We start from the raw sequence: 27729 nt of genomic DNA on the forward strand, positions 1-27729 counted from the left end.
AAGGAGAACCCCTTCCCCTGCAGATAGCAGTGTTTCTAGTAAAAGTTTATCTCCAGAGGAGTTGGCAGACAGGAAGGAAACCAGAGCTCATGAAATAGAGATGGCCAAACTAAATGGACAACTGGCAATGGAACAAAAAAGGCTGGAAATGGAAGAGAAAAAAATCCAAATGGAGCATGACATGAAAATGAGGGAGCTGGAGTTGAAAGCCCAGGGCTTGGGAAGCACTCCCTCTGGTGGCAGCACACCCCCAGTGCAGGTAGAGTCCAGAGTGTACTTACCCAAAGATGTAGTGAAAGAATTCTTTAAAAATGATGACATAGGGCAGTGGTTCAAAGCCTACGAAGCAGCCATGTCCTCCCAACGGGTCCCTGAGAAGGATTGGGGAGCAGGGTTGTGGGGGCGGTTCTTGAGTGAAGGGCGGGACACACTGCTAGATTTGCCCTCAGAAGTTTATAACTCTTACCCCCTTATGAAGGAAGCTTTAATGGCTAGGTATGGGTTAACCCCTGAAATGTATAGACAGAGGTTCAGGGGTTGCACTAAGATTCCCAATAGTACGTATGTGGAGTATGTGACTTTTTTTGCAGAGCACTGGATGGTTGGGTGAAGAGTAGCAAGGGTGATAATTTTCAAGGGCTTCTTGATTTAATGGCATCAGAGCACTTGTCCAGTAATTGTTTTCCTGAGCTACGTCAGCACCTGATTGATAGTAGGCTGACTAACCCTAGGAAGCTTGCTGAGGAGGCGGACCGCTGGGTCAGTACCAGGGTCCACAAGGGTCCCGTGGGAGACTCCGCCAAAGGTGGGCAGGGTCACCAGCAGAAGAGCGGGGGGGACAAGGGTAAACAGAGGGAGTTCCAGAGGAGGCCCCAAAGTAATCCCCAAGGGAACCAAGGGAAAGGTTCTCAGCCTCTCCCACCCCAGAAAGCGACTGGGGCCCCGACAGGTACCCCTGTTCAAAGAGGGCCCCTAACCTGTTACAGATGTGGTGAGCTGGGTCATTTTGCCAATGATCCCAAGTGTCGCCAGTTTGGTAAACCAGCACCCCCTGGTGCAACCCCCCGGCAGACGGCTAGTGTAGCCCAGGGTGGGGAGATGGGTGTCCAAGGTGGGTGGGGTTCAGTAGAAATGTCCCTGGTCTCATTAGGAGACCGTGAAGTGGTCCCCAAAACCCAGCTGCCTGAGAACACTAAAAAATACAGCCAGTGGGTGACCATAAATGGCCATAGGATTGAAGCTCTCAGAGACACGGGAGCCAGTTTGACGGCTGTCAAGCGCCACCTGGTGTCTCAGGAGCAGGTTGTCTCAGGAGCATTCTATGCGGTTGTTGCCGCCGACAACACCGAGAGTCAATGCCCGGTGGCTCAGGTTCCCTTTGAGTGGGGGGGTCTCTGGTACTCTTCACGTAGCTGTGAGGCCCGCCATGCCTGTAGACTGTCTGTTAGGGAACGATCTGGAAAGCTCACCTTGGGCTAAGGTAGAGCGGAGTGCTCACCTGGAGATGTTGGGTATGCCAGATTGGGCTTGTGTCACCACACCGTCCATGACAGCGAGTAGAGGTGCTCAAGAGGACCTGGAGCCTGAGAGGGAGGCCCAGGAACTGGCCTTATGGAGAAGGAGGCAGGGGGCGCGGGAAATCAGCCCCCGAAGTTCCCATGGTCCAGGAGGAAGCACACCTTGAGGGGGATGCCCTGGAACCTACAGGGGAACAGATAGCTGAACTGGGGGACCTGCCTGAGCTGACCCATTGGCAGCAAGGAGGAGGACCCTCCAGGGAGGAATTCTGCAGGGAGCAGAAAGAATGCCCTTCTCTCGTGGGTATGAGGCAGCAGGCTGCAGACCAGGCCAACAGTGATCAGTCTGGAACACATTTCATTTACTGGGAGAACGACCTCCTGTATTCTGAGCCTAAGGTTGCTGAGCCTGGGTCAGCCCGTGTGGTGGTGGTACCCCAGCGCTTCAGAGCCTTCCTACTGGGGCTGGCTCATGATGTGCCATTGGCAGGACATTTGGGGCAGGACAAGACCTTTGAAAGGCTTGTCACCCACTTCTTTTGGCCCCAAATGCGCAGTAGTTCAGACACTCACTGCAGGACCTGTCAGACTTGCCAGGCAAGTGGGAAGAGTGGAAGGAAGCAGAAGGCTCCACTCCAGCCATTCCCTGTGGTCGGTACCCCATTCCAGCGAGTGGGGATTGACATTGTAGGGCCACTGGACCCCAGGACAGCGATGGTCAATAGGTTCATCCTGGTCCTGGTGGACCATGCCACCCGGTACCCGGAAGCCATCCCTCTGAGGTCAGTGACGGCCCCCGTGGTGGGACGTGCGCTGATGGGAATTTTCTCCCGAATGGGACTCCCTCTAGAGGTGGTGTCTGTCCGAGGTACCAATTTCATATCTAAATATATGAAATCCCTTTGGCAAAAGTGTGGTGTAACCTACAAGTTCGGCACAAATTACCACCCCCAAGGAAACAGGTTGGTTGAGAGATTCAACCAAACCCTAAAGGGCATGATAATGGGTCTTGAGGAACCCATGAGGTGTAAGTGGGACGTCCTCTTACCATGCCTTCTCTTTGCTTACAGAGAGATGCCACAGAAGTCTTTAGGGTTCAGTCCCTTTGAGCTTCTGTACGGACACCCAGTGAGAGGACCTCTAAGTCTGGTCAAGGAAGGCTGGGAGCAATCTCCCAGGAAACCTCCCCAGAATGTATATAGCTACATGCTGGCCTTCAGAAACCAGACTAGGCGTTTCAGGGAACTTGCTGAGGAAAACCTGGAAGCCAGCCAGAAGGAGATGAAGCGGTGGTACGACCAGAATTCCACTCTGGTAGAGCTTTAGCCTGGACAGAAGGTATGGGTCTTGGCCCCAGTGGAGCCCTGTGCGCTCCAGGATAAGTGGACGGGTCTCTTTGAGGTTGTGGAGCGCAAGAGCCCTGTCACCTATTTGGTGAACTTGCGTTCTCCAAGGAACCCCTTGAGGGTCCTTCATGTCAACCACCTCAAGACCCACTTGGAGAGGTCCCAAGTGGGCATGCTCTTAGCGACAGATGCTGGGATGGAGGAGGAGACCGAGCCTCTTCCTGACCTCCGGTCGACCAAGGAGCAAGATGGGTCAGTGAATGGTGTCATCCTCTCTTCCACCCTGACCCCTGAGCAACAGAACGATAGTCGCCAGTTACTGGGACAATTCTCTGACCTGTTTTCCCTGATTCCCGGTGTCACTGATTGGTGTGTCCATGATGTGGACACTGGGGATAGTACACCTGTGCGGCACAAGGCCTACAGGGTGACTGACAGGGTAAGGGCCTGCATCAAGGAGGAGGTCTCCAAGATGTTTGCCCTTGGGGTAATTGAGTCCTCAAGCAGTCCTTGGGCCAGCCCAGTGGTCTTGGTCCCAAAGGCTGCAGCGCCGGGAGCCACACCCGAACTCCAGTTCCGTGTGGTCTATAGAGGACTCAATTCGCACACCCCATCCCCAGAGCTGATGAGCTCATAGATCAGCTAGGGGCTGCCAACTACCTCAGCACGTTTGATTTAATGTCTGGGTATTGGCAGATCGCCTTGACCGATGGGGCCAACGAGAGGTCAGCATTTTCCACCCCTGATGAGCATTACCAGTTCCGGGTTATGCCCTTTGGGATGAAGAATGCCCCTGCCACCTTCCAGAGGTTGGTCAACCAGGTGTTGGTTGGGCTGGATTCGTTCAGTGCAGCCTACCTGGATGACATCGCAGTGTTCAGCTCCACGTGGGAGGAACACCTGCGCCACCTCTGGGAAGTTTTGATGGTGATGCGGAGGGCAGGCCGCACGATCAAGGCGAGTAAGTGCCAGATCGGGCAGGGTTCAGTGGTGTACTTGGGGCACCAAGTTGGGAGTGGCCAGGTGGCACCCCTTCAACTCAAGATAGAAACCATCCTGAATTGGGAGTCGCCCAAAACCCAGACAGAGGTGAGAGCCTTCCTAGGTCTCACCGGGTACTACAGGAGGTTTGTCAAGGGGTATGGCAACATGGTTGCCCCCTTGACAGCGCTGACTTCAAGGAAGCAGCCCAGGAATGTGGTTTGGACTGACACCTGTCAGAAATCTTTTGAGGCCCTGAAAGCTGCTATGTGCACGGCGCCCGTGCTTTTGGCTCAAAACTTCTCCAAAGAGTTTATCGTTCAGACAGATGCTTCAGAGCATGGTGTGGGGGCTGTTCTTTCACAGATTAACGAAGAGGGCCTAGATCAACCTGTAGCCTTTATTAGCAGGAGGTTACTACCACGGGAACAGAGATGGAGTGCTATTGAGCGTGACGCTTTTGCTGTGGTCTGGGCGCTGAAGAAGCTAAGACCCTACCTGTTTGGGTCTCAGTTCCGGGTTCAGACAGACCACAGGCCCCTCAGATGGTTGATGCATATGAGGGGTGAGAATTCAAAGCTGTTGAGATGGTCCATTTCCCTACAGGGTATGGATTTCACGGTGGAACATCGCCCTGGTACAGATCACGCCAATGCTGACGGTCTGTCCAGATTTTTCCGCCTTAGTGATAAGGAACTCCCTGTGGCAGGGTAGTTCTCCCCACTTTTCAGCTGGAGGGGACACGTGTTAGACCTGGCACCTTGGCGTGAGTCTCCCTTCCACTTTTTGTCGCTGTGCCTCATGTGTTTTGCTGGTGTTAGCTGCTCAGAGCACTGTGCCACTGCCAACCAGTGCCACAGTGCAAGTGCTCCCTATTAAAAATGTATATGTTGGTTGGATTCCATGATTGGCTTATTTGGTTTACTGTCAGACTCCAGTAAAGTGCACCAGGAGTGCCCAGGGCTTGTAAATACAAATGCTGCTGGTGGGCTTGCAGCACTGGTTGTGCCACCCACAGAAGCGGCCTAGTAAAATGTGTCTAAGGTCTGCCATTGCAGAACCTGCGTGCAGTCTGGTACTGTCATGCTGACTGGGCAAGTGCACCCACTTCCCAGTCCCTAAACCTTCCCTTAACTTCATATTAGTCACCCCTATGGTAGGCCCAAGGGCAGGGTGCATTGTAAGCATAAGGTATGACAAGCCCTGATGTGTGTGGCATGTCCTAATAGTGAATTACAGCCATTTTCGTTTTTCACTATTGTAAGGCTACCTGCTCCCATAGGCCAGAATTGGCTGTTAGAATTGTTACATCCTATGATCCTAACAGACCCAGGGAACATGGTAGAAAATCGAGTTTAGTATGCCTGAACTCAGAATAATAAAATACATCTTTTAGTAAAGTTTATTTTAATATTCTGTGTTTGCAAATACCACTTTTAGAAAGTTGGTATTTGCTTGCCTAACCATTTCAGCCCGCCTCTGCTATGATGTGTATCTGCCTGTCTGGTTTGTGTGAGTGACAGGGCTGGGGAAACCCAGAGGGGCAGGGCTAGGTAGCCTGGTGGTGAATGGAGAGATTGACATCCAGATGGGTGGGAGGAGTGCACCTGGACTCTGAATAGGGGTCTGCTCTGCCACCACAATGCTGGCTCCACCTCCTGTGGAGCGGCTGATGTCTCTGCCCTGCACCCTGAATAGAAAGGCAGAGTCATGTCAACAAAGTGCTCAAGAACTAGTTTGGACTGGGCAAAGGCCCCTCTACCCCAGAGGAACAAAGGAATTAGGGGTATAAGTATTGGGACCCTGCTCCCAAGAAATTAGATCCTGCTTGACAAGAAGAACCTCTGCCTGAGGAGAAGGAACTGGGAAAGCTGTAAGGAGGAGTACTGTCCCTGACCTGGGGGATTGGCCTACAGTGGTTGCCTTGCTGCTGAAAGGAGAGGAGAAAAGACTACAAAGGCTTTATTTCAACTTGTGCTTAAAAGATCTCCAAGGGCTTGTCCTGAGCTTGCCCCCTGAACGAAGTCCCAGGACCAGTGGACTTCACCCCCAGCTCCTCAGAGTCTTTTGGAAGTACCTGCTGCTGTTGTTGGGCCTTCTGAGGGACTGCGTGTCGCAAGGAGCTGGAAGCGCGACTCGAGAAGGAGAAGCGTGCCGCCGACAGAGCTGTTGCCGTCGCATCTCGCAAAGGGTGTCGCCGCTGCAGCATCGCATCGAGCGGAAGCGTCTCGCATCATTCCGGAAGTGTCTCGCAACGCCGAAGAAGAGTGTCGCCATCGCAGCCATCGTAGCTGACGCATTGCACCGCATCTGGAGAAGAATCTCGCATCGAGGAAGATGTGTGTCGCCATCGCAGCCATCGTAGTTGTCGCATTGCACCGCATGAAGAAAAGCGCCTCGCATCCACGGAGAAGCGTCCCGCCGTCGGAGCTGCTGTCGTAGCAATCGCGTAAAGGGGTGACGCCGCTGCAGCATCGCATCGAGCGGAAGCGTCTCGCAAACGTTGGAGAAGAGTGCCGCTGCCAAGTCCGCTGTCGTCGCATCGCGTAAAGGGGTGACGCCGCTGTGGCTGACGCATCGAGTCGAGTCTTCTCGCAACATCAGAGAAGCGTAACGCATCTGGAAGATCTTCACGTCTTTATTTCTTTGCACCAAAAACTTCATCACATCTGCATCGTTGCAACACTTTCGTTGCCCTGCGTGTCGCATCTAAGGTACATTGACTTAAAGTGTCGCATTTAAGAACTTAAGAGAACTAAGCAAAGTTCTACTATCTAAAGTAACATTATTGTGTATTTTTGTCGTTTAATGGTCTTGTGGTAACTCTATATAAAGAATCCTTATTTTTAATATAAAAGCCTGTGTGGTGTCCATTTGTAGTGTTGTCTCTTGGTTACTGTATGTGCTCACAAATGCTTAACCTATAACGTTCTGAGATAAGCCTTGTCTGCTCGCGCCAAGCTACCTAGAGGGTGAGCAGGGGTTATTTTAGGAGTGTAACCCCTTACCCTGACTAGAGGAAAGGTTCCCTGCTTGTCACAAGTACCTACCTGTGCCAACCAGAGAACCCGGATTCTAACAGTCACCCCGAATGGGACGGGTATGCTCAGACGTGAGTCCTGTACTCTCCATGCCACTGGAATCAAGCTATCCTGGCTGAAGAGGGGTGAAACCCCGAAACCTCTCCTAGGATGCTTGTTTCCAGTCCAGGGAGGACCTGGCCTGGCAGTTCAGGCTGGACTGTTCTCATTGGGCACATGGTCAAGACTGATTTGCATATGGCTGGTTTTAAACTGGAATGGCATGGTGAGCAAAAAAACGATGGATTTAGGCCCAGATCTCTGTACTGGGGTGAATGTATGACATTGTTCTGCATTCTGTCCATTAATAGTTCTTTTTGCATTTGTTACCCCGAGTGGGACGGGTATGCTCAGATGTGAGTCCCATGCTCTCCATGCCACTGGAATCAAGTTATCCTGGCTGAAGAGGGGTGAAACCCCAAAACCGGTTCTAGTATGCTTGTTTCCAGTCCAGGGAGGACCTGGCCTGGCAGTTCGGGCTGGACTGTTCCCATTGGGCACAGGGTCAAGACTGATTTGCATATGGCTGGGTTCAAACTGGAATGGCATGGTGAGCAAAAAATCGATGGATTTAGGCCCAGATCTCTGTACTGGGGTAAATGTATGACATTGTTCTGCATTCTGTCCATTAACCCCTTGTGTGCCACGCCCTTTCCCCGCCCTGTGCCGGCCGTTACATTAGCGGGCGGGGTTTATGACGAGCTGGACTCGTCATGGGCACAGCGCAACCGCGGCACATGACGAGTCCAGCTCGTCATGGGCACACAAGGGGTTAATAGTTTTTTATGCATTGACACGAGGCCAACCGCCATTTCCACATGTCTCTATGCCTAGACTACCGCACTTGTGTGAATGGGGGTGCTGGTGACATACCGCCGGGGCCAGGCGGTAGCTACCGCGATATGGGTGCCATACAATGGCGATGGCCATCTGTCACACATCAACGGTGCACAGTGCCAACATGTGCAATGGCACATCATTGTGCACACGATGCCAGTGTTCAATTTACTCCACTGACGGCTACACATGCCATGATTGTGTGTGTGTAACGCAGATTTGCCCCTGCCCACTCACATGTCACTTAACCCCTTCTGTGCCCATGACGAGATGGTCTCGTCATGGAGCACAGTCGCGCTGTGCCCATGATGAGACCATCTCGTCATGACACCCACCCACGGGGGAAGCGCTGGCGCTCCCCCCGTGAGTGGTCGATCTTTTTTTTTTTACTGGGAAGGCAGGGGAAGATCTTCCCCTGCCTCCCCCCGCCCCCCCCGCATCATCAATGACGTCAGCGCTGATGTCATTGGAGGTTTCCCTTTGCTCTCCGAGGCGCAGGAAGCCATTTGCTTCCTGCGCCACGGAGAATAAAGGTGAGCTTTGGGGCTGGGGAGGGGGGTTTCTTGCATCGGTGGGTTTTGGTTAGGGTGGGGGGGACTTTGGTATGCTAAGGCATGCCACGAGGCTCGGCTTCGTTCGTGTGTGCCTGTTGTTGCTTCCCTGTAAATTGTTTCCAAAGTTGAAAAACGCTTGTCTTTCTAGTTGCTTCCCTGTGAAATGGATCCAAAAATGCCGAGAAATGCCCTTCTTTGTAATTTTTCTAATCCAAAGTGCAGCAGCATGATTTTTGCATCGGTGGGTTTGGGTTAGGGTGGGGGCACTTTGGTATGCCCAGGCATGCCACGAGGCTCGGCTTCGTTCGTGTGTGCCTGTTGTTGCTTACCTGTGAAATGGATCCAAATTTGAAAAACGCTCGTCTTTCTAGTTGCTTCCCTGTGAAATGGATCCGAGAAATGCCCTTCTTTTTAGTTTTTCAAATCCAAAGTGCTGCAGCATGTAGAGAAATAGAATTTCTTATATGATACCTAACTAATAGCAAGACAGAGGGGTTGCAAAGTGGCCAGATTGTTTTTTTTACATCCAAATACACCAGCATCACTTTACAGAGTTTGCCAGTGAAGTGCTACTTTCATTTTCTCGTCTTTCTTTGAAGAGCATTGTTGTTTCCAGGTTGGGAGAGTGTACCATTCCTGGAGGTACTGCAATACCTGGTTGATGGGTGGATTGGAAAACACAATGTGTACCATGGCTCTGTGTTTATGGATGTGGTCTTTTTATACCATACTGCTTACGTTTTGTAAAGATGTAAGCAATGGACAGTGAAACGGTTCCCTTCAGGGCCCTCTGGTCAGGTCAATAACTTTTCAGGTGAAACCACTCGCTGATTTCTGAATAGTTAGTGAGAGATCGTTTAGGTAACCATGTTGTTTCTGCTTACATTTCACATGCTTTGCATTCCCTATGAGTGGTTGCTTTTTTTTATTTTTTTTAGGCAGCATATTACTCTTATCAAGTGCATAATTTGAATTGAGCCACATCCAAGTGTTTATAGCGGGCACAATTAGGTTACAGCTGAAGGCAGTGCGAGTTTCAGTGGGCAAGTATGGTGTTCAGTGGGGATGTGGCACTATGGCCAGAGCTGTGGAATTTGGAACTGGGGAACCGGGTTCCGCATTCATGACCAGTCCACCACACCACTGTACTGAGGGAGCACATTCCCATGCTAGACCGTAGAAGGCCCCACTAGACCTTAGAAGGCTTGATGTCTTTGCACAAGCAGGTGTACCCTAGTGGTGTCAATTGTGGGTTAACCTTGAAGGCCTGTCCACCACAATCCATACTGAAGTCCATCTCAAATTTCCCACCTCCCAGCGTTCCCCTGGGTCTCCCGGTAAAAATGGTGCCTCACTTGTGTGGGAGGCCCAAGTACCCGTGACAGACAAGGGCCCAAAACGTAGTGAGGTGACATCAAAATTGCCTATCTCAAAACCACCTGGTTTTGCAAGGGGGGTCACCTGTGTTTTTGGCCCGGTGCTCGGCGGCCATCTAGGGAAACCTATCAAACCCATACATTTCTGAAAACTAGAAACCCGGGGGCTTCCAGGGAGGTATGGCTTGCGTGGATCCCCCAACGTTTCCTTACCCAGAATCCCCTGCAAACCTCAATTTTAGCTGAAAAAATCACTTTTTTCACATATTTTTGTGTGGGAAAGTTGTGGCATCACCGGGCTCACTCAAATTTCCCACCTCCCAGCATTCCCCTTGGTCTCCCGGTAAAAATGGTGTCTCACTTGTGTGGGAGGCCCAAGTACCCGCGACAGGCAAGGGCCCAAAACGTAGTGATGCGACATCAAAATTGCCTATCTCAAAACCACCTGGTTTTGCAAGGGGGGTCACCTGGGTTTTTGGCCCGGTGCTCGGCGGCCATCTAGGGAAACCTACCAAACCTATACATTTCTGAAAACTAGACACCCCGGGGCTTCCAGGGAGGTATGGCTTGCATGGATCCCCAACGTTTCCTTACCCAGAATCCCCTGCAAACCTCAATTTTAGCTGAAAAAAATCACTTTTTTCACAAATTTTTGTGTGGGAAAGTTGTGGCATCACCGGGCTCCCTCAAATTTCCCACTTCCCAGCATTCCCCTGGGTCTCCCGGTAAAAATGGTGCCTCACTTGCGTGGGAGGCCCAAGTACCCGCGACAGGCAAGGGCCCAAAACGTAGTGAGGTGACATCAAAATTACCTATCTCAAAACCACCTGGTTTTGCAAGGGGGGTCACCTGGGTTTTTGGCCCGGTGCTCGGCGGCCATCTAGGGAAACCTACTAAACCCATATATTTCTGAAAACTAGACACCCGGGGGCTTCCAGGGAGGTATGACTTGCATGGATCCCCCAACGTTTCCTTACCCAGAATCCCCTGCAAACCTCAATTTAGCTGAAAAAATCGCTTTTCTCACACATTTTTGTGTGGGAAAGTTGTGGCATCACTGGGCTCCCTCAAATTTCCCACCTCCCAGCGTTCCCCTGGGTCTCCCGGTAAAAATGGTGCCTCACTTGTGTGGGAGGCAAAAGTACCCGCGACAGGCAAGGACCCAAAACGCAGTGAGGTGACATCAAAATTGCCTATCTCAAACCCACCTGGTTTTTCAAGGGGGGTCACCTGGGTTTTTGGCCCGGTGCTCGGCGGCCATCTAGGGAAACCTACCAAACCCATATATTTCTGAAAACTAGACACCCGGGGGCTTCCAGGGAGGTATGACTTGCGTGGATCCCCCAAAGTTTCCTTACCCAGAATCCCCTGCAAACCTCAATTTTAGCTGAAAGAATCACTTTTTTCACACATTTTCGTGTGGGAAAGTTGTGGCATCACCGGACTCCTTCAAATTTCCCACTTTCCAGCGTTCCCCTGGGTCTCCCGGTAAAAATGGTGCCTCACTTGTGAGGGCGGCCCAAGTACCCGCGACAGGCAAGGGCCCAAAACGTAGTGAGGTGACATCAAAATTACCTATCTCAAAACCACCTGGTTTTGCAAGGGGGGTCACCTGGGTTTTTGGCCCGGTGCTAGGCGGCCATCTAGGAAAACCTACTAAACCCATATATTTCTGAAAACTAGACACCCGGGGTCTTCCTGGGAGGTATGACTTGCATGGATCCCCCAACGTTTCCTTACCCAGAATCCCCTGCAAACCTCAATTTAGCTGAAAAAATCGCTTTTCTCACACATTTTTGTGTGGGAAAGTTGTGGCATCACTGGGCTCCCTCAAATTTCCCACCTCCCAGCGTTCCCCTGGGTCTCCCGGTAAAAATGGTGCCTCACTTGTGTGGGAGGCAAAAGTACCCGCGACAGGCAAGGACCCAAAACGCAGTGAGGTGACATCAAAATTGCCTATCTCAAACCCACCTGGTTTTTCAAGGGGGGTCACCTGGGTTTTTGGCCCGGTGCTCGGCGGCCATCTAGGGAAACCTACCAAACCCATATATTTCTGAAAACTAGACACCCGGGGGCTTCCAGGGAGGTATGACTTGCGTGGATCCCCCAAAGTTTCCTTACCCAGAATCCCCTGCAAACCTCAATTTTAGCTGAAAGAATCACTTTTTTCACACATTTTCGTGTGGGAAAGTTGTGGCATCACCGGACTCCTTCAAATTTCCCACTTTCCAGCGTTCCCCTGGGTCTCCCGGTAAAAATGGTGCCTCACTTGTGAGGGCGGCCCAAGTACCCGCGACAGGCAAGGGCCCAAAACGTAGTGAGGTGACATCAAAATTACCTATCTCAAAACCACCTGGTTTTGCAAGGGGGGTCACCTGGGTTTTTGGCCCGGTGCTAGGCGGCCATCTAGGAAAACCTACTAAACCCATATATTTCTGAAAACTAGACACCCGGGGTCTTCCTGGGAGGTATGACTTGCGTGGATCCCCCAACGTTTCCTTACCCAGAATCCCCTGCAAACCTCAATTTTAGCTGAAAAAATCACTTTTTTCACACATTTTTGTGTGGGAAAGTTGTGGCATCACTGGGCTCACTCAAATTTCCAACCTCCCAGTGTTCCCCTGGGTCTCCCGGTAAAAATGGTGCCTCACTTGTGTGGGAGGCCCAAGTACCCGCGACAGGCAAGGGCCCAAAACGTAGTGATGCGACATCAAAATTGCCTATCTCAAAACCACCTGGTTTTGCAAGGGGGGTCACCTGGGTTTTTGGCCCGGTGCTCGGCGGCCATCAAGGGAAACCTACCAAACCCATACATTTCTGAAAACTAGACACCCGGGGGCTTCCAGGGAGGTATGACTTGCATGGATCCCCCAAAGTTTCCTTACCCAGAATCCCCTGCAAACCACAATTTTAGCTGAAAAAATCACATTTTTCACACATTTTTGTGTGGGAAAGTTGTGGCATCACAGGGCTCCCTCAAATTTCCCACCTCCCAGCGTTCCCCTGGGTCTCCCGGTAAAAATGGTGCCTCACTTGTGTGGGAGGCCCAAGTACCCGCGACAGGCAAGGACCCAAAACGTAGTGAGGTGACATCAAAATTGCCTATCTCAAAACCACCTGGTTTTGCAAGGGGGTCACCTGGGTTTTTGGCCCGGGGCTCGGCGGCCATCTAGGGAAACTTACCAAACTCATACATTTCTGAAAACTAGACACCCGGGGGCTTCCTGGGAGGTATGGCTTGCGTGGATCCCCCAACGTTTTCTTACCCAGAATCCCCTGCAAACCTCAATTTTAGCTGAAAAAATCACTTTTTTCACACATTTTTGTGTGGGAAAGTTGTGGCATCACCGGGCTCCCTCAAATTTCCCACCTCCCAGCATTCCCCTGGGTCTCCCAGTAAAAATGGTGCCTCAATTGTGTGGGAGGCCCAAGTACCCGCGACAGGCAAGGGCCCAAAACGTAGAGAGGTGACATCAAAATTGCCTATCTCAAACCCAACTGGTTTTGCAAGGGGGGTCACCTGGGTTTTTGGCCCGGTGCTCGGCGGGCATCTATGGAAACCTACTAAAACTATATATTTCTGAAAACTAGACACCCGGGGGCTTCCAGGGAGGTATTACTTGCGTGGATCCCCCAATGTTTCCTTACCCAGAATCCCCAGCAAACCTCAATTTTAGCTGAAAAAATCACTTTTTTCGCAAATTTTTGTGTGGGAAAGTTGTGGCATCACTGGGCTCCCTCAAATTTCCCACCTCCCAGCATTCCCCTGGGTCTCTCGGTAAAAATGGTGCCTCACTTGTGTGGGAAGCCCAAGTACCCGCGACAGGCAAGGACCCAAAACGTAGTGAGGTGACATCAAAATTGCCTATCTCAAAACCACCTGGTTTTGCAAGGGGGTCACCTGGGTTTTTTGCCCGGGGCTCGGGGGCCATCTAGGGAAACCTACTAAACCCATACATTTCTGAAAACTAGACACCCGGGGGCTTCCAGGGAGGTATGGCTTGCGTGGATCCCCCAACGTTTTTTACCCAGAATCCCCTGCAAACCTCAATTTTAGCTGAAAAAATCACTTTTTTCACTCATTTGTGTGTGGGAAAGTTGTGGCATCACCGGGATCACTCAAATTTACCACCTCCCAGCATTCCCATGGGTCTCCCAGTAAAAATGGTGCCTCACTTGTGTGGGAGGCCCAAGTACCCGCGACAGGCAAGGGCCCAAAACGTAGTGAGGTGACATCAAAATTGCCTATCTCAAAACCATCTGGTTTTGCAAGGGGGGTCACCTGGGTTTTTGGCCCGGTGCTCGGCGGCCATCTAGGGAAACCTACCAAACCCATATATTTCTGAAAACTAGACACCCGGGGGCTTCCAGGGAGGTATGACTTGTGTGGATCCCCCAAAGTTTCCTTACCCAGAATCCCCTGCAAACCTAATTTTTAGCTGAAAAAATCACTTTTTTCACACATTTTCGTGTGGGAAAGTTGTGGCATCACCGGTCTCCCTCAAATTTCCCACCTCCCAGCGTTCCCCTGGGTCTCCCGGTAAAAATGGGGCCTCACTCGTGTGGGAGGCCCAAGTACCCGCGACAGGCAAGGACCCAAAACGTAGTGAGGTGACATCAAAATTGCCTATCTCAAAACCACCTGGTTTTGCAAGGGGGGTCACCTGGGTTTTTGGCCCGGTGCTCGGCGGGCATCTAGAGAAACCTACCAAACCCATGCATTTCTGAAAACTAGACACCCGGGGGCTTCCAGGGAGGTATGGCTTGCGTGTATCCCCCAACGTTTCCTTACCCAGAATCCCATGCAAACCTCAATTTTAGCTGAAAAAATCACTTTTTTCATACTTTTTTGTGTGGGAAAGTTGTGGCATCACCGGGCTCCCTCAAATTTCCCACCTCCCAGCGTTCCCCTGGGTCTCCCAGTAAAAATGGTGCCTCACTTGTGTGGGAGGCCCAAGTACCCGCGACAGGCAAGGGCCCAAAACTTAGTGAGGTGACATCAAAATTGCCTATCTCAAACCCACCTGGTTTTGCAACGGGGTCACCTGGGTTTTTGGCCCGGTGCTCGGCGGCCATCTAGGGAAACCTACCAAACCCATATATTTCTATAAACTAGACACCCGGGGGCTTCCAGGGAGGTATGACTTCCGTGGATCCCCCAAAGTTTCCTTACCCAGAATCCCCTGAAAACCTCAATTTTAGCTGAAAGAATCACTTTTTTCACACATTTTCGTGTGGGAAAGTTGTGGCGTCACCGGACTCCCTCAAATTTCCCACCTTCCAGTGTTCTCCTGGGTCTCCCGGTAAAAATGGTGCCTCACTTGTGTGGGAGGCCCAAGTACCCGCGACAGGCAAGGACCCAAAACGCAGTGAGGTGACATCAAAATTGCCTATCTCAAAACCACCTGGTTTTGCAAGGGGGGTCACCTGGGTTTTGGCCCGGTGCTCGGCGGCCATCTAGGGAAACCTACCAAACCCATACATTTCTGAAAACTAGACACCCAGGGAATTCCAGGGAGGTATGGCTTGCGTGGATCCCCCAACGTTTCCTTACCCAGAATGCCCTGCAAACCTCAAATTTAAGCTGAAAAAATCACCTTTTTCATACATTTTTGTGTGGGAAAGTTGTGGCATCACCGGGCTGACACAAATTTCCTACCACCCACCGTTCCCCCGGGTCTCCCGATAAAAACGGTGCCTCACTCGTGTGGGAGGGCTAAGGACCCGCCACGGGCAAGGGTCCAAAACGTAGTGAGGCGCACCAAGTTTAGGACCCTTGCCTGTTGAGGCGCACTACGTTTTGGGCCCTTGCCTGTCGCGGGTACTTGGGCCTCCCACACGAGTGAAGCACCATTTTTATCGGGAGACCCGGGGGAACGCTGGGTGGTAGGAAATTTGTGTCAGCCCAGTGATGCCACAACTTTCCCACCCAAAAATGTGTGAAAAAGGTGATTTTTTCAGCTAAATTTGAGGTTTGCAGGGCATTCTGGGTAAGGAAACGTTGGGGGATCCAGACAAGCCATACCTCCCTGGAATCCCCTGGGTGTCTAGTTTTCAGAAATGTGTGGGTTTGGTAGGTTTCCCTAGGTGGCCGCCGAGCACCGGGCCAAAAACCCATGTGACCCCCTTGCAAAACCAGGTCATTTTGAGATAGGCAATTTTCATGTCGCCTCACTATGTTTTGGGTCCTTGCCTGTCGCGGATACTTGGGCCTCCCACACGAGTGAGGCATCGTTTTTATCGGGAGACCCGGGGGAACGCTGGGTGGTAGGAAATTTGTGTCAGCCGGGTGATGCCACAACTTTCCCACACAAAAATGTGTGAAAAAGGTGATTTATTTCAGCTAAATTTGAGGTTTGCAGGGCATTCTGGGTAAGGAAACGTTGGGGGATCCACGCAAGCCATACCTCCCTAGAATCCCCCGGGTGTCTAGTTTGCAGAAATGTGTGGATTTGGTAGGTTTCCCTAGGTGGCCACTGAGCACCGGGCCAAAAACCCAAGTGACCCCCCTTGCAAAACCAGGTCGTTTGGAGATAGGCAATTTTCATGTCGCCTCACTATGTTTTGGGTCCAGCCTGTCGCGTGTACTTGGGCCTCCCACACGAGTGAGGCACCGTTTTTATCGGGAGACCCGGGGGAACGCTGGGTGATAGGAAATTTGTGTCAGTCCAGTGATGCCACAACTTTCCCACACAAAAATGTGTGAAAAAGGTGATTTTTTCAGCTAAATTTGAGGTTTGCAGGGCATTCTGGGTAAGGAAACGTTGGGGGATCCACGCAAGCCATACCTCCCTGGAATCCCCCGGGTGTCTAGTTTTCAGAAATGTGTGGGTTTGGTACGTTTCCCTAGGTGGCCGCCGAGCACCGGGACAAAAACCCAAGTGACCCCAATTGCAAAACCAGGTTGTTTGGATGTAGGCAATTTTCATGTCGCCTCACTTTGTTTTGGGCCCTTGCCTGTCGCGGGTACTTGGGCCTCCCACACGAGTGAGGCACCGTTTTTATCGGGAGACCCGGGGGAACGGTGGGTGGTAGGAAATTTGTGTCACCCCGGTGATGCCACAACTTTCCCACACAAAAATGTGTGAAAAATATGATTTTTTCAGCTAAATTTGAGGTTTGCAGGGCATTCTGGGTAAGGAAACGTTGGGGGATCCACGCAAGCCATACCTCCCTGGAATCCCCCTGGTGTCTAATTTTCAGAAATGTGTGGGTTTGGTAGGTTTCCCTAGGTGGCCGCCGAGCACCGGGCCAAAAACCCAAGTGACCCCCCTTGCAAAACCAGGTCGTTTGGAGATAGGTAATTTTCATGTCACCTCACTACGTTTTGGGCCCTTGCCTGTCGCGGGTACTTGGGCCTCCCACATGAGTGAGGCACCGTTTTTATCGGGAGACCCGGGGGAACGCTGGGTGGTAGGAAATTTGTGTCAGCCCATTGATGCCACAACTTTCCCACACAAAAATGTGTGAAAAAGGTGTTATTTTCAGCTAAATTTGAGGTTTGCAGGGCATTCTGGGTAAGGAAACGTTGGGGGATCCATGCAAGCCATACCTCCCTGGAATCCCCCGGGTGTCTAGTTTTCAGAAATGTGTGGGTTTGGTACGTTTCCCTAGGTGGCCGCCGAGCACCGGGCCAAAAACCCAAGTGACCCCAATTGCAAAACCAGGTTGTTTGGAGATAGGCAATTTTCATGTCGCCTCACTTTGTTTTGGGCCCTTGCCTGTCGCGGGTACTTGGGCCTCCCACACGAGTGAGGCACCGTTTTTATCGGGAGACCCGGGGGAACGCTGGGTGGTAGGAAATTTGTGTCAGCCCGGTGATGCCACAACTTTCCCACACAAAAATGTGCGAAAAATATGATTTTTTCAGCTAAATTTGAGGTTTGCAGGGCATTCTGGGTAAGGAAACTTTGGGGGATCCACACAAGCCATACCTCCCTGGAATCCCCCGGGTGTCTAGTTTTCAGAAATGTGTGGGTTTGGTAGGTTTCCCTAGTTGGCCGCCGAGCACCGGGCCAAAAACCCAAGTGACCCCCTTGCAAAACCAGGTCGTTTGGAGATAGGTAATTTTCATGTCGCCTCACTACGTTTTGGGCTCTTGCCTGTCGCGGGTACTTGGGCCTCCCACACGAGTGAGGCACCGTTTTTATCGGGATACCCGGGGGAACGCTGGGTGGTAGGAAATTTGTGTCAGCCTGGTGATGCCACAACTTTCCCACACAAAAATGTGTGAAAAATGTGTTTTTTTCAGATAAATTTGAGGTTTGCAGGGCATTCTGGGTAAGGAAACGTTGGGGGATCCACGCAACCCATACGTCCCTGGAATCCCTCACGTGTCTAGTTTTCAGAAATGTGTGGGTTTGGTAGGTTTCCCTAGGTGGCCGCCGAGCACCGGGCCAAAAACCCAAGTGACCCCCCCATGCAAAACCACGTCGTTTGGAGATAGGCAATTTTCATGTCGCCTCACTTTGTTTTGGGCCCTTGCCTGTCGCGGGTACTTGGGCCTCCCACACGAGTGAGGCACCGTTTTTATGGGGAGACCCGGGGGAACGCTGGGTGGTAGGAAATTTGTGTCAGCCCAGTGATGCCACAACTTTCCCACACAAAAATGTGTGAAAAATATGATTTTTTCAGCTAAATTTGAGGTTTGCAGGGCATTCTGGGTAAGGAAACTTTGGGGGATCCATGCAAGCCATACCTCCCTGGAATCCCCCGGGTGTCTAGTTTTCAGAAATGTGTGGGTTTGGTAGGTTTCCATAGGTGGCCGCCGAGCACCGGGCCAAAAACCCAAGTGACCCCCCATGCAAAACCAGGTCGTTTGGAGATAGGCAATTTTCATGTCGCCTCACTACGTTTTGGGCCCTTGCCCGTTGCGGGAACTTGGGCCTTCCACGCGAGTGAGGCACCGTTTTTATCGGGAGACCCGGGGGAACGCTGGGTGGTAGGAAATTTGTGTCAGCCCGGTGATGCCACAACTTTCCCACACAAACATGTGTGAAAAAGGTGATTTTTTCAGCTAAATTTGAGGTTTGCAGGGCATTCTGGGTAAGGAAACTTTGGGGGATCCACGCAAGCCATACCTCCCTGGAATCCCCCGGGTGTCTAGTTTTCAGACATGTGTGGGTTTGGTAGGTTTCCCTAGGTGGCCGCCGAGCACCGGGCCAAAAACCCAAGTGACCCCCCTTGCAAAACCAGGTCGTTTGGAGATAGGTAATTTTCATGTCACCTCACTACGTTTTGGGCCCTTGCCTGTCGCGGGTACTTGGGCCTCCCACATGAGTGAGGCACCGTTTTTATCGGGAGACCCGGGGGAACGCTGGGTGGTAGGAAATTTGTGTCAGCCCATTGATGCCACAACTTTCCCACACAAAAATGTGTGAAAAAGGTGTTTTTTTCAGCTAAATTTGGGGTTTGCAGGGCATTCTGGGTAAGGAAACATTGGGGGATCCATGCAAGCCATACCTCCCTGGAATCCCCCGGGTGTCTAGTTTTCAGAAATGTGTGGGTTTGGTACGTTTCCCTAGGTGGCCGCTGAGCACCGGGCCAAAAACCCAAGTGACCCCAATTGCAAAACCAGGTTGTTTGGAGATAGGCAATTTTCATGTCGCCTCACTTTGTTTTGGGCCCTTGCCTGTCGCGGGTACTTGGGCCTCCCACACGAGTGAGGCACCGTTTTTATCGGGAGACCCGGGGGAACGCTGGGTGGTAGGAAATTTGTGTCAGCCCGGTGATGCCACAACTTTCCCACACAAAAATGTGCGAAAAATATGATTTTTTCAGCTAAATTTGAGGTTTGCAGGGCATTCTGGGTAAGGAAACTTTGGGGGATCCACACAAGCCATACCTCCCTGGAATCCCCCGGGTGTCTAGTTTTCAGAAATGTGTGGGTTTGGTAGGTTTCCCTAGTTGGCCGCCGAGCACCGGGCCAAAAACCCAAGTGACCCCCTTGCAAAACCAGGTCGTTTGGAGATAGGTAATTTTCATGTCGCCTCACTACGTTTTGGGCCCTTGCCTGTCGCGGGTACTTGGGCCTCCCACACGAGTGAGGCACCGTTTTTATCGGGATACCCGGGGGAACACTGGGTGGTAGGAAATTTGTGTCAGCCTGGTGATGCCACAACTTTCCCACACAAAAATGTGTGAAAAATGTGCTTTTTTCAGATAAATTTGAGGTTTGCAGGGCATTCTGGGTAAGGAAACGTTGGGGGATCCACGCAACCCATACTTCCCTGGAATCCCTCACGTGTCTAGTTTTCAGAAATGTGTGGGTTTGGTAGGTTTCCCTAGGTGGCCGCCGAGCACCGGGCCAAAAACCCAAGTGACCCCCCATGCAAAACCACGTCGTTTGGAGATAGGCAATTTTCATGTCGCCTCACTTTGTTTTGGGCCCTTGCCTGTCGCGGGTACTTGGGCCTCCCACACGAGTGAGGCACCGTTTTTATGGGGAGACCCGGGGGAACGCTGGGTGGTAGGAAATTTGTGTCAGCCGAGTGATGCCACAACTTTCCCACACAAAAATGTGTGAAAAATATGATTTTTTCAGCTAAATTTGAGGTTTGCAGGGCATTCTGGGTAAGGAAACTTTGGGGGATCCACGCAAGCCATACCTCCCTGGAATCCCCCAGGTGTCTAGTTTTCAGAAATGTGTGGGTTTGGTAGGTTTCCATAGGTGGCCGCCGAGCACCGGGCCAAAAACCCAAGTGACCCCCCATGCAAAACCAGGTCGTTTGGAGATAGGCAATTTTCATGTCGCCTCACTACGTTTTGGGCCCTTGCCTGTTGCGGGAACTTGGGCCTTCCACGCGAGTGAGGCACCATTTTTATCGGGAGTGCCGGGGGAACGCTGGGTGGTAGGAAATTTGTGTCAGCCCGGTGATGCCACAACTTTCCCACACAAAAATGTGTGAAAAAGGTGATTTTTTCAGCTAAATTTGAGGTTTGCAGGGCATTCTGGGTAAGGAAACGTTGGGGGATCCACGCAAGCCATACCTCCCTGGAATCCCCCGGGTGTCTAGTTTTCAGAAATGTGTGGGTTCGGTAGGTTTCCCTAGGTGGCCGCCGAGCACCGGGCCAAAAACCCAAGTGATCCCCCTTTGCAAAACCAGGTCGTTTGGAGATAGGCAATTTTCATGTCGCCTCACTACGTTTTGGGCCCTTGCCTGTCGCGGGTACTTGGGCCTCCCACATGATTGAGGCACCGTTATGATCGGGAGACCCGGGGGAACGCTGGGTGGTAGGAAATTTGTGTCAGCCCGGTGATGCCACAACTTTCCCACACAAAAATGTGTGAAAAAGGTGATTTTTTCAGCTAAATTTGAGGTTTGCAGGGCATTCTGGGTAAGGAAACTTTGAGGGAGCCATGCAAGCCATACCTCCCTGGATTCCCCCGGGTGTCTAGTTTTTAGAAATGTGTGGGTTTGGTAGGTTTCCCTAGATAGCCGCCAAGCCCGGGGCCAAAAACTCATTGGACCCCCTTTGCAAAACCAGGTTGTTTTGTGATAGGTAATTTTGATGTCTCCTCAATTGTTTTCGGGCCCTTGCCTGACGCGGACACTAGGTCTACCCACGCAAGTGAGGTACCATTTTTCTCGGAAGACTTTGGGGAACGCGGGGTGGGTGGAAATTTGTGGATCCACGCAGATTCCGGAACTTTCCACCACAGAAATGTGGGGGAAATGTGGTTTTTTTGACAATTTGTTAGGTTTGCAAGGGATTCTGGGTAACAGACCCTGGTGGGAGGCAGTCAAGTCACCCCATCCTGGATTCCCCTGGGTGTCTAGTTTTCAAAAATGTATAGGTTTGCTAGGTTTCCCAAGGTGCCCGCAGAGCTAGGGTTCAAAAACTACAGCTAGACATTTTGCCAAAAAAGGGTCATTTTTCACTGCGAAATTGAGGTGTGACCACGTTGCGTTTTGCGCCGTTTCCTGTCGCGGGCACTAGGCCGACCCACACAAGTGAGGTACCATTTTTCTCGTAAGTCTTTGGGGAACGCGGGGTGGGTGGAAATTGGTGGATCCACACAGATTCTGGATCTTTCCACCACAGAAATGTGGGGAAAATGTAGTTTTTTGGACAATTTTTTAGGTTTGCAAGGGATTCTGGGTAACAGACCCTGGTGGGAGGCAGTCAAGTCACCCCATCCTGGATTCCCCTGGGTGTCTAGTTTTCAAAAATGTATAGGTTTGCTAGGTTTCCCAAGGTGCCCGCAGAGTTAGGGTTCAAAAACTACAGCTAGACATTTTGCCAAAAAAGGGTCATTTTTCACTGCAAAATTGAGGTGTGACCACGTTGCGTTTTGCGCCGTTTCCTGTCGCGGGCACTAGGCCGACCCACACAACTGAGGTACAGTTTTTCTCGTAAGACTTTGGGGAACGCGGGGTGGGAGGAAATTTGTGGATCCACGCAGATTCCGGAACTTTCCACCACAGAAATGTGGGGAAAATGTGTTTTTTTTGACAATTGTTTAGGTTTGCAAGGGATTCTGGGTAACAGACCCTGGTGGGAGGCAGTCAAGTCACCCCATCCTGGATTCCCCTGGGTGTCTAGTTTTCAAAAATGTATAGGTTTGCTAGGTTTCCCAAGGTGCCCGCAGAGCTAGGGTTCAAAAACTACAGCTAGACATTTTGCCAAAAAAGGGTCATTTTTCACTGCAAAATTGAGGTGTGACCACGTTGCGTTTTGCGCCGTTTCCTGTCGCGGGCACTAGGCCGACCCACACAAGTGAGGTACCATTTTTATCGGGAGACTTAGTGTAATTCAGATTTGTAAAGGAACTGTTATTATCTATTGACTTTTGATGCATTTCTGCCTTCCAAATGAAAGATATTGTGTAAAAAAGAAGTCATTCTAAAAAATGACTGATAATTCTCATGCTAGTATGAGTATTCCCAATTTCAGAAATGTGCAAATATCTATTGTTTCTAAACTCTATATTTTGTTCCCATTTCAGAAATACATAGGTGTCTTTCATACCAATTTTTCCATGTACACATTTTTACAGAATAATTACTATATACCCGGTACATAATAAAAAACCATTGAAAGTTGCTGCTCAGTTTTTGGCTCTGGGTTCGTCGGGTTCTTGGTGAACCTACAAGTCCTATATATCCCCACAACCAGTAGTGTCCAGCAGATGTAATGGTATATTGCTTTCAAAGAGCTGTCATAATTAGACGAAGTTACAGGTGAAAACGTTGACACAAAATGCTGTTTTTTTCAACTAATTTTCAATTTATCCTATATTTAACTGTTAGTTTCTATAAGAAAACCTTGATGGGTCTACACAAATGAACCCTTGCTGAATTTAGAATTATGTCTTCTTTTTGAAAATGTATAGCTTTCCAGGATCCATTATTGTTTTTGTACCCATTTCTGCCATTAACTGGAAGGAGGTCAAAAGCACAAAAAATAGCAAAAATAGGCTATGTACCAGAAAAATGCCAAAACTGTGTAAAAAATGTTGGTTTTCTGACAGAAGTCTGGTATCCCCGAAAAGCTGGGAAAATGGTGATTTCGACCCCACAAACCCTTTTTTGATAACATTTGCAGGGAAAAACCCAGATGCTTTCATTTGCAGCCCGTTTTTCCCATTTTTCCAAAAAAAAAAAATAATTTTGCTGTATTTTGGCTCATTTCTGTAACCCCTCTAGGAGAATCCACAAACCCTGAGTACCTTTAGAATCCCCATGATGTTGGAAGAAAAGGATGCAAATTTGGCGTGGATACCTAATGTGGTCAAAAAGTTACAGGGGCCTAAGCGCGCACTACCCCAAATAGCCAAAAAAAGGCTTGGCACAGGAGGGGGAAAAGGCCTGGCAGCGAAAGGGTTAAGGATTTGATGTTGGTGTAGGCAGGACAGTGTAGTCCTAGACTGTACAATGTGCATACATGTCAATGTGTTGAGGTCCAGTGACAATAACAGCAATGCTCGTCTCGATGAATGATGATCTATTTAGCATTGCCTCTCATTTCTGCTCATGAACACATTCGTCATTCCAGCGCCGACTGTGGTCATTGTGTGGTGGATGTGTGCCAGGTTGTAATGACGCATTAAGGTGTGACCGGTACAGCATCTAGGTATGAGACAGTGGTTTTGATTAGTTACACATATGTTGAATGTTAGACTCCCAGGCGTGCACATGTGTATTGAGGCCATATGTGCATTCACATTGCCCAAGGTGGTGTTTGAGGTACTTGTCTTGTGTAAGTTGACACGTGTATCCTTTGTGTAGCTGAAGGAGTCCCTCCATGTAAGCTGGTCTGTTAGTCACTATAGATGTCAGTCATTGTTGTCGTTGTGTCATCCAGAACATGATATGCTGTGCACATCTCATGATATATTGCATTGACATGTGTGCACTTTAATCTCCAATAGGAGGAGGCCAAATTTGACTCATCACTTGAGGGTGCTGGAGGACATGGAGGTTGTTGCGATCATACGGAAATGCTGCCTGGACAGAGGCACCCTAAAAACTCTTTGTGATCTGTTGGAGCGCCACCTGCAGCCATGCAGGACATATCCAACAGCTTTCACCCCTACGTATAAGATGATGGCAGACCTGCATTTTTTTTGCCACTGGATCGTTCCAGGAGACTGTGGTCAGTGCTGGTGGGATGTCACAACCGATGTTCAGCATGGTGCTGCGTGATGTACTGTCCGCCATGATGCTATACAAGGACAGATACATTCATTTTCCAAAGGGCGCTGAATTGCCAGCTGTGAAGGGAGAATTCTATCCCCTTGGACACATCCCCAATGTTGTTGGGGCCATTGATTGCACCCATGTCGGTCTAGTGCCACCACAGGCAAGTGAGCACATATACCGCATTCGCAAGCATTACCACTCCATCAATGTGCAGGTGGTGTGCCTGGCAGATATGACCATCTCGCAGGTGTGTGCCAAATTCCCAGGCTCGGCCCACGACTCCTACATCCTGCGGAACAGCATAGTGCCCCAGCTGATGGCTAATCTTCTTCCCGAGCGTGCATGGATTGTGGGTGAGTATGCCTAGTCGTGTGGCGTGCTGTGTGTGTGACCTCCTGCCCTGAGCCTCTGCGACGTTGCAATGTCTATTTGTGTTTGTCATACCTAGGTGACTATGCATATCCCAACCAACCCTGGTTGCTGAGCCCACTGGGGAATCTCAGGTCCCCGGCTGAAGTCCACTACAATGAGGTCCATGGGAGGACACGTCGTGTGGTGGAGCGTACTTTTGGTCTGCTCAAGTCACGTTTCCGGTGCCTGGACAAGACCGGAGGTGCACTGGCATACTCACCTGGGAAGTTGTGTCAGATTGTTGTAGCATGCTGCATGCTCCACAACCTAGCCATTCGCAAGGCGATTCCCCTGCTACTGGATGATGGTGAGGATCCAAGGCCCCAGCCTGCAAACCAAGCCGTGTCCAGTGATGAGGACAGTGGAGAGGAGGAAGGTGTTGACCTGCGTGAACAGCTCATCACCCGCTACTTCACTTGACGGTGGGTGTCAATGTGCAACATACCCATTGTCTGATGATATTGCTGTTGTCGTGAAGGGGCATGTGAGAATTGTAGCATCAGCCAGTTGTAGACTCAGTGGTGGTTGGAAATGTTTCTAGCACATGTCATTTGGGAACATCAACAGGACGTGTATGTTGACACTTGGTGGCCATTGTGACATGTGCATGTTGGGTTATCCTGATGTTAGGGCTTGTGTGATGTCTGTGATGCCACAGACGAGTGACAGTTGTTCTGTTGTGGTTCCCTAGGTGCATTCGACTTCTCCTTGCCTACATACAGCCCATGCTCCTGGTACATTGTGACCAGAAATTAAGATGGAGCAGACACAACAAAATGCGTGTGAGGATATTTTATTTACTATGGTGAGATGAGAGGGGGGTGTACATTTTCATTGGGGGGTGGGGTTGGAGCAATAAGTTGACAGCCGTGGTAGATGAGATAGTCGAGTAGTCACCACATTGATGTGGTGACCCAGTCCAACAGACAAATCTAATTCACAAGGCAGTGTGGGGAAGGACAGTCCAAAGAGTCAATGCAGTGGTGGAGAGGGTTACCATCATGGCTGGCTCCGTGACTGGCGTCTGGCAGGTGCTTGGCCTCCAGATACTCCCAGGGTCTTCTTGGGACAGCCCCTTCGTTGTTTGGCAGGGGGGGTCTGAGGACTCACCTCTCTCTGTGGGCGCAGGGAAAGATGTTGAACTGTCATAGTGCAGCCCACCAGAGGGAGGTGGAGGTGTTGTCTGTGGCGCATGCCTGTACCTCAGTACCATCACTTGCTGGCCCAAGAGGTCCACGATTTGTCCCATGTGGGTGTCCATGGACCTCATCAGCAGGATGAGCTTGTGCAACAGATCGTCCGACCGGCCCGTTTGTCCCTGGGCCTGTTCGTATGCACCCAGGACTCTGGTGATGTGTTCCAGGGAGTGGGTCCCAGCCTCCTGGTGTCCGTGGGTGACCCTGCCCCTCCCACCTGCCCTGCTGCCACGGACCTGTTGCCTCACCACTGTGGGCACCCGCATCTTCTCCCTGCCCTCCTCCATCGGTGGTGTGTGCTGGGCATCCTCTGGGACAGGGAGGGTGTTGCAGGCAGCACTGGTGGTGGTGGCCGCACAGGCCGTGACAGCAGGGGTCTGCTGTGGAGTTGGTGTTGCCGCAGATGTGGTGAGGGGGATGATGGGGTCCTGGGACCTGTTGCTCCCTGGCACACCAGATAGGCTGGTCTCGAGCTCATCGTCCATGGAATCCTGGGAGTCAACATCCGAGAGTCCTTGTACCGGGGGTGGAGACTGGCTCTGCAGGTTGCTGGTGTTGTCCTCTGCAGTGAGTTCTTGGTCACATGTGGTTCAGAAGTGAAATGGTCATTGCAGTGCACCCTGCAAGCTTTGTGTTAGCTGTGTGTCATTCACATTTTGTACACTGCACAATTGACATATCATCACATTGTTGACTATGTGCAGTACTGTGCTTCCTGACATGATGCAGTGGTACAAGCATTACTTGTCCATGGTGTGAGGTGTTAAGGCATACCATGTGAACCATGCACAATTAAGGTTTACAGGGACATGTTGCCATCTAGGGCCTGGCACAACATGTTTTTAACTGAGGAATCATAGTTTATTTGTCTGACCTAGCAGACGTCACATCTGGATATGGACTGGCTATTGCAATCTCCTGCATCCCTTTGTCCTGTCATGTGCATATCTTGATTTGTGCCACCACACATGCTTTCATATTTTTCGAATGGTCCTTGTTGCACTTGCCCCATGGTGATGCACATGTAACTAGATGCTGTGCATGATTGTGCCCTGACTTTATTCTACTTGTGGATTGTTGTGTCACACTTCGGTGGTTGTGACAGTTGCGCCTCTTGGTTGGTTTGGGGGAGGGATCTATCTTGCTAGGCTGTGGGACAGGGGGCATGGTGGGAGTAGTGGTGCAGGCCTCCCAGCCACCAACACCCTCCCAGGGAAGATGGCTACTTACCTGTAAGTTTTAAGAGGGTTGTGTAATGGCTGTCACATACTTCTGGATGGGGTGGTGGGAGTGATCCATCTTGCTAGGCTGTGGGACAGGGGGAATGGTGGGAGTAGTGGTGCAGGCCCCCCAGCCCCAAACACCCTCCTAGGGAAGATGGCTACCTACCTGTCAGTTTGTTTGATGTACTGCAATGTGTAGTGAAGTAATAATGATTGTAGGACATCAAATAGTATTACTTCAAGTAGTGTATTTATTAGCCACAGCTGCTGCAGACCAGAGCAACAGTCACCTCTGGAACCTCTGAGGTACAAGCTCACAGAGTACATTCCACATTCCACAGACATGTCATCTTGATGGAATGAATGCAAGATCACAACACTATCTCTCTTGTTTACAATGAATAAATAAAATAAACAACAACAAAATGACACGGCTTCAATGCAACAAATAATAACCCTATAGTAGACACGTTAATACAAAATGCAAATGAAACAACATGACATTAATGCATCAAATCATGAACATACAATAAATGACTTAATGTTGATACACATCAATTGCG

This window comes from Triturus cristatus, chromosome 1_1 (genome assembly GCF_964204655.1).
Source record: "Triturus cristatus chromosome 1_1, aTriCri1.1, whole genome shotgun sequence".
Taxonomy (NCBI): Eukaryota; Metazoa; Chordata; class Amphibia; order Caudata; family Salamandridae; genus Triturus; species Triturus cristatus.